General features: G+C 42.7%; 1 protein-coding gene across 4 annotated transcripts in view; it reads left to right on the forward strand.

Annotated features, from left to right (window-relative positions):
• The window catches only part of Acsl3 (acyl-CoA synthetase long chain family member 3), a 53531-nt gene that overhangs the window by 20179 nt on the left and 27436 nt on the right, over positions 1-5916 (forward strand). The window lies entirely within an intron of this gene.

The following is a 5916-nucleotide window of genomic DNA, read 5'->3' on the forward strand; positions in this document are numbered from 1 at the left end:
CTCTGTAGACCAGGCTGGCCTCGAACTCAGAAATCCGCCTGCCTCTCCCAAGTGCTGGGATTAAAGGCATGTGCCACCACTGCCCAGCGGATTGTGGCTTTAAAAGGTACATTAGAAGACTTGGAATAGATTTTCTTGAGGTGAGCAAGTTAAAACAAGGTGATTCAGAACTCAGTACTGAGTGAGTATAAGTATTTTTGTTGTTTGTTGGTGTGTGTGTGTGTGTGTGTGTGTGTATGTATTTAAGCAGCGGGGGACAACAGAGTAGATCACTGCACTTTGGATGGTTCTGCCACATCTTCTGGGCTCTAAGGGAGCTTCTTAAAGGAACATATTTTAGGAGATTGCCTAAGAAGAATTGGTCAAACTTTATGCTAAATTTTATTTAAATGCATTCTCTGCTTGAGGGATTTCAGTGAGGTCTAGAAAGTAGCTTTCAACATGTTTTCATAGTAATGTGTTTTAAAATCTATTGATCTTTAAACATTCAACATGACGTACTAGACATAGGAAAGATTACTAGGATGTGAGTATTGTAACTAGGCATGGCCACTTGCGTTCTACAGAAACTGACAAATATACAGGTCTGTAATCCAAACACCTAGCAGACTGAGGCAGGAGGATTGCCTTGAGTTAGTGATTGTCTCACTGAAGCTCATGGAGAGACCTCAAAGCAGAATAGTACTAATTTTCATCACTGGCTAGTTAAGTCTCCTTTTATTTACATACAAGTTATATTTTTGTAAAACCAGGCCAGATTGGATGCTGAGAGTGGGCTGCTGGGGGCACCTTTGGGCATTGAGGCTCTGGGCTACCTGTGCTTTGCTGGCATGGCAGGGGGCTTGCCTTGGTTGCACAGAATATGTTGCCACTGCTTTGGGTGCTGTCACTGGCTCTTACTTGAGTGAGTGACTTCTTGTGATTACTCTTATTTCATGTCATAAGGGACTTTATGGATTGATCCTTGACTTCATTTTCTTTTATGAACCTAAGAGACTGGCAAACAAGTTGTTAGTGATGAAAAGCCTAGCTGTTATCACCTTGTGGGAGAAGTGCAACAGACTTGAAATATGCTAATGACTTAATCCTCCTAAACGAGGCCACGATACAAGAAGTCTCCATTTTCTGTAAATGAGATAGGAATTGTTGAGAATCAAACCTGGGATTTTACTTATAGCTTAAATGCTTAAGATTGAGGTTAAGCTGGGGTGTGGTAGCACACGCCTTTAATCCCAGCACTAGGGAGGCAGAGGCAGGCAGATCTCTGTCAGTTTGTGGCCAGCCTCGTCTACAGAGCGAGTTCCAGGACAGCCAGGGTTACACAGAGAAAACTGTGTCTTGAAAAGTCGGAAGAGTGAAGTTGAATGAACCTCGGTGTTTTCTAATGAGCAAGTGTGGAAGTACTTAAGCGAAGGTAAGAATATTGGAATGGTAGTTTTATAGGCGAAAATCAAGTCCTCTTAGCAGATGCATTGCATTTTGCAGTTAACATAGGGATTGTCCCATGTTTTTCTTGTTTGTTCCTAGCAGGAGTTTGTGGGGCATCTACCATCTTTTTAGCCTTTCGGTTGAACCTGAAGCTTCAGAATTTTAGTCATTTACCTTTTATTCCATGAGGAGTCAGTGGGAGCCAGCATTAAACCAAGTCCTTGTTACCATTGTTCTAAAAGGCTGGAGAGAGAGCTCAGACCACTAGCTATATTTTCAAAGATTCTTCATTTAGTATCCACACAGTGTCTGTAACTCCAGTTCCAGGGGATCTGACACCCTCACACCAGTGCATTATAAAATAAATTAAAAAAGGAACAAATCTTTTGAAGTTTTCTTTTAATCTCTTGTCAAAGTAATATTGTCAGTAATAGTACTCAGTATGTCATGGGACATCTAGATAAAACAAGCCCTTATGATTTTAACTTTGCATGAAACTAAACACTTTTTTTTTAATTTTTTTTTTTTTTTAGATTTATTTATTCTATGTATGTGAGTATAGTATCAGTGTACACACACCAGAAGAGAGCACTGGATCCCTTTACAGATGGTTGCTAGCCCCCACGTGGTTGCTGGGAACTGAACTCAGGACCTCTGACCTATGGAAGAGCAGCCAGCCCTCTTAACCCCTGAGCCATCTCTCCAGCCCCCGAAAGTGAACACTTTTTATAAAGCCTTTGTGCTTTCCAGAGCCCTATTTATGTCTACTGCATTTTCACATTTATCTTCATTTTAATTTTGAACATTAGATAAATCATGACAGATGGGTGAAGTCAGGTATAAAAAGTTATTTGTTTTTTTTTTTATTTTTTGTTTTGAGTCGGGGTTTCTCTGTTTAGCTTTGGCTGTCCTGGAACTCTAAGTCAGGCTGGCCTCCAACTCATAAATCTGCCTGACTCTGCCTCCCAAGTGCTGGGATTAAAAGTGTGTGACACTACTACTTGGCTAAAAAGTTATTTGAAAATCAAACTTAATTGGTGCTAGAAGTCAGGCTACTATTATTTTGCCAACTCTAGAAAATGATTAGTTGTAGAGTAACCAACCCTCTCATCACTGCTTGCCTGGGATTTTTGGCAGTGAAGGTTCTACATCCTGGGATATTCTACCGTGACCAGCAAATCAGGGTGGTTGACATCCTAATTTAACACTTCGAGCTAGATTGGGGATGGGAGTACAGTTGTCCTGTGATGTAGAAGGCATCTACTTCCTTGTTTTGGATTGCTCATCAGTTTGTGTAGAATGCAGATGACTGAGGAAAACCTCAGAGGTAGTGAAGGACCCAGCTTTTTAATTAAATAAAAAAAAAATGTAAAATCAAATTTAAAAGAGAATGGCTAGCTATATTAGTCATTGCTCTGTAGCTGTGAAGGAAGTGACCATGACCAAGGCAACCTAGTTTGGACCTTGCTTACAGTGTTAGAGGGTTAGTGTGCCGTCATCACGCTGGGGAGCAGGGTAGGAATATGGCAGCACTCATGACGCTGGGGCAGCATCTGAGAGCTGCATACATCCTGATTTCAGGCCAGGAGAGGAAGAGAGAGGAAGACACTGGGCCTGGTGTGGGCTTTTGAAACCTAGAAGCCACTTCTAGTGACGCACTTCCTCTGGCAAGGCCATACCCCCTAATGCAACTGTTCTGGTATCTGATGATTAAGCATTCAAATACACAAGCCCATGGGGCATTCTTTCTCAACCAACTACACTAGATAATACCATGTTATTAGGATATGTCTGTTTTCTGCTACTCTGATGTTCTTTGAATACCAAGAGCATTTGTTTTTATACTCCCACTTATATCTATATCTGTATAGAAACTTTCTGTCCCCACCCACTTCATAATACAAACTGTCAGGCGGCAACAAGACAAGCACCAGTCTGGGATGGGGACGAGTCCAGGCTCAGTCTGGCTTCCCACAGCAGCTTTGGCTCTCTTTCTTACTCTGTAAGTTAGGCTGGCTGGTGGGTTCCTTCTTACTATAAATAATTTGAGAACTTCATATGTAAATATGGTATTTACATCAGTTTCCCCCTTAAAATGCCTACTGTCTTTCTCCACTCAAATTCATGATCTCTTCAACTATTGCTACACACACACACACACACACAGAGAGAGAGAGAGAGAGAGAGAGAGGGAGAGAGAGAGAGGGAGAGAGAGAGAGAGCGAGAGAGCGAGCCAGCCAGCCAGCCAGCCTGCTGAGTCCATTTAGAGTCATTCATATATGTATTTATTTAGGACTGATCACTTGGGATTAGGTAATCTCTCAAGGCCCTCATCCCCGGAGAAGACTGATTCTGTTCCGCTCAGTGGCAATTGATTGTCTGCAGTTCTTGGTTTAGGGGTAGGGCCTTTGGAGGTTTTCACCATTCACATTGGCATGACAGTTGCTGTTGAGATGGTACAAGTCTTGTTTAATCAGCCATATTTTTAAGATTTCATGGGTGCAGCATTCTTGTCATGTATAGAAGGCATCTCACAGATGATGTCCAGGGGTTCAGGGGCCTCTTACAGTCTTTGTCCCCTTTTGCATGTTTTCTAAGTCTTAGGTGTAGGGCTTGTGCTATAGATGTATCAGGTGGGCTGTGTACTGTTCTCTGCATTTTGACAAGTTGTTATGAAGTCCCTCTGCTGAAAAAAGAAGCTTCTTTGATGTAGCATGGGAGCTACACCTACTGTGTGTACAAGGACGAGTATTTAGAATGTAGTTAGAAACAATACTGGTCTAGTAAAGTGGCAGTCGCAGGTTCTCCTTCCAGGCTCATAACCAACTGATGGAGCCACAGGTACTTGGCTAGGTTTACAGCCAATCATGAGTTCATTCCTACTGAGTGGTCCTTAAGTTAGACAACTGTGGTTGACCCAGGTTTAAGTGGCACAATTTTACCCTTGAAGCTCTATGGCTTTGCTGGTCTGTGGTTTACAGGCATCACAGCTGGGTAGGCCTGGCAGTCTGCATAGTATCTTTAGATGCTCTGAGAGCTGGTCCTCAGGAGGAGGCTTCCAGGTCAGTTCCAACTTGATTCTTCTAAGTCTTGTGTCTGCAGTATGTAGTGTTTTGAGTAATAGTGTCAGTGCCGATTATATTCCTGGGAATTAACTCCCCTGAAGGAACTTGAAGGCTCCTCTGCCTGGCATTGGGATCCTTGTTAGCTAGTGAGTGCATGGCTCCAGGGGAGGGAGCATCATCACCTCAAGTGTAAGAGGCATCACCTCTTTCCAAGTGTATGTGAGTACATATCTAGACACATACTGTAGACATTTGCATAGCTATGAATGTATTTCTAACTTAACAGTGTTTTCCTATGGCTTTCAAGCATCCTTAGTGTGCTAGTTATCCATCCTTTTCCCTCCTTCTCTCCCTTTCTATTGCCCCTCCCTTCTCCTTCCAGGTAAGCTCCCCCTGTCCAGGTTTCCCATTTCTCCCACATAGCGTTTGTGTCCTACCATTTCGCTCCCTCCCCTATGGAAGTGCCTCTCCCCGTTGTCTCTTTACTTCTTGGTTTCTTTGGTTACTCCGGGTATATATATACTCATGTCTAAAGATTCAGAGATAGAATCTGTAACTAAGAGAGAATATGTGATGTTCATCTTTCTGAGTGTAGGTTTCCCCCTTGGTATGTTTTCTAGCTCCATACATTTACCTGAGAATTTTGTGATTTTCTTTTTCTTTTTTTTCCGAGACAGGGTTTCTCTGTGTAGCCCTGGCTGTCCTGGAACTCACTCTGTAGACCAGGCTGGCCTGGAACTCAGAAATCTGCCGGCCTCTGCCTCCCAAGTGCTAGGATTAAAGGTGTGCGCCACCACTGCCCGGCAATTTTATTTTTCTTTACACCTGAATAGAATTCCATTGTGTATACATACCACACATTATCTGCTCACCAGTTAAAGTGAGGTTGTTTTCACTTTCTAGTTACGGTGATTAGAGTGGGAGTAGGCATGCTGAGCCAAGCAGGAGCTTGAGTCATTTGGGCATGTACCAAAGAGTGGCATAGAGGGGTCATAAGGCAGTTAGCCTTTTGAGGATTCTCCACATTGAGTTTTTATAAAAGCTGCACCAATGAAGATCAGGATATTGCTGATTGCCTTAGCACATGGAGACCATACACTGTTGTCTTGCTTTGTAATTTCTGTAAAAATTGACCAATATGCAGAGCCATCAAGGAAAATAAAAACAGTGTACATACACGTTTGCCACTCAGTCCTTGCTGCTGCAGAGTACCAGTGGGGCTCACTGGGAAATCTGCTCTTGTGTTTGCAGTGGCTGATGCTAGTGCGGCAGCAGAACAGGAGGTGGGCAAGTTCGTGATTTTCTTCTGGTTGTTGTCACTCCCTGAAGTATTTGAGGATACTTAAGGTTAGGTTGGAAAGGCTACTTTGTTTACAGTATGTAGAAAAATTCCAGGGTTAGTAGATACCATACAAATACATTT

Source organism: Mastomys coucha, unplaced genomic scaffold (genome assembly GCF_008632895.1).
Source record: "Mastomys coucha isolate ucsf_1 unplaced genomic scaffold, UCSF_Mcou_1 pScaffold14, whole genome shotgun sequence".
In the NCBI taxonomy this organism is placed as follows: Eukaryota; Metazoa; Chordata; class Mammalia; order Rodentia; family Muridae; genus Mastomys; species Mastomys coucha.